This window comes from Pelodiscus sinensis, chromosome 19 (assembly GCF_052426305.1).
Source record: "Pelodiscus sinensis isolate ZL-2025 chromosome 19, ASM5242630v1, whole genome shotgun sequence".
Lineage (NCBI taxonomy): Eukaryota > Metazoa > Chordata > Testudines > Trionychidae > Pelodiscus > Pelodiscus sinensis.
Genome location: NC_143070.1, coordinates 21,556,392 through 21,558,057, shown reverse-complemented (window position 1 = coordinate 21,558,057; position 1,666 = coordinate 21,556,392). Strand labels below are relative to the sequence as shown.

At 37.9% G+C, this 1,666-nt stretch overlaps 1 pseudogene; it reads left to right on the top strand.

The window, feature by feature from the left end:
- The first annotated feature begins 296 nt into the window (after nucleotides 1-296).
- On the top strand, nucleotides 297-1,385 carry LOC149522259 (uncharacterized; annotated as a pseudogene).
- Nucleotides 1,386-1,666: the final 281 nt, after the last annotated feature.

The window sequence follows — 1,666 nt, the reverse complement described above, 5'->3', positions numbered from 1 at the left end:
TTTTTGCGGAAAAGCGCGTCTAGATTGGCCACGGACGCTTTTCCGCAAAAAGTGCTTTTCCGGAAAAGCGTCCTGCCAATCTAGACGTGCTTTTCCAAAAATGCTTTTAACGGAAAACTTTTCTGTTAAAAGCATTTCTGGAAAATCATGCCAGTGTAGATGTAGCCACTGAGTTATGTGACAGGTGAAATAAAAGAGCTGGGAAAGCCTGTCAGTGCATCCTTATAAAAATTAGGAATGGGACAACAATTATTTTCTAGAATATTGCCACTATGGCAACAGCAAGGGGAAAATAATTTGTTGCTGTTAGCAGGAACTATGTGATCAATACAAGAAAATGTGTCCCTTGGTTGGCCTATAAACAGGCTCAGGAAATCCATCAGCAATTGGTCATTCAAATAATCCAGGAAGGTATACAAGGAAATTTGCCTTTGGAAATAAGAAAACTGTCATGAGAAAATGTTACAGAAGGGGAGAGACAATTAAGGGCATGGTGGAAGTTGGTAAATTTCACCCTAAACAAAGATCAAATGGTTTTAAAAGCATATGTAGTAACTGTATACCCTAGCCTAACTATTGATATCTATTCAGTGGCGCCTATGGGAATACAGCTCACAAAAAAAATTATTATGTATTCCACTGATCATCATTCCTGGGTGTATAAGGAAAACCTACAATGGAAAACCATTGACATGTTTCAATGTGTGACCCATGACAATTCGGGATATGTGGGTGAGGATCAAAATTTACAAGAAAGAGATGAATGATTCTATGTAAAAGACAAAGGAACCTGGAGATGTATGTTTGACATATTCACTGAACAAAAGTCAGCTGTTGTATATGCAGGAAAAGGATGTGTATGTGCGAGAAGTCATTTTCCAATTGTAGTAATAGATGATAAGGAATTGTATTTTATGACTCATTTAGTTAATAGATGTTTGTAACATTACAAAGATTAAGAGTTGTGATTTTGAATACTATGTACCTGTATGGACTGTAAATTACTTGAAATTTAAACCACAACTGTATCACAATGTACCACCTGTAACCTTAAGTATGACTATGACTATGATAAGAAAACTGTTAATCCATCCTATGTTACAGTCACATTTACAGTATATTGCACAGACAGGAAAATAAATACATGTTGAAGTGCAGCATAATAATGCAGAAATTATTCACAAACTTAAAAGTATTGTGGATGCAGAACATCATTCCTGGTGGGAAACATGATTAGGTTGGTTACCTTCTACAACAGGTGTGCTAAATATAATGATTCACCCCATTGTGGTGATCACTGGAATCCAGTTGGCTTTGTTAGTGAGTATGATCACTTTGGTTTGCTGGGTGAAGAGAACTGTTTGAAGAATACAGGAAGCTGGCATGTAAAGTCAAATGAGGCCCTTGTTAATATTAACCAGGAGGCAAGACCAAGCTCAGCCAGTCTGAGTATTGGACTCCTGAAATAGTAATGACAGCTTTGGTAAAAGCATCATTAAGGAGGGGACTGTAATAATATGGCTTTTCTGTAGCCATGTTGGAAGGCCTGTGGTAGGCCTGAAGTCATATTGGCAGCCAAAGCCGCCTTCTGCAGCCAGACTGAAGAGCAGCAACCATTAGCTGTAAGGCCTGGAGTCACATACTCACATTCCATCTAAATTATATT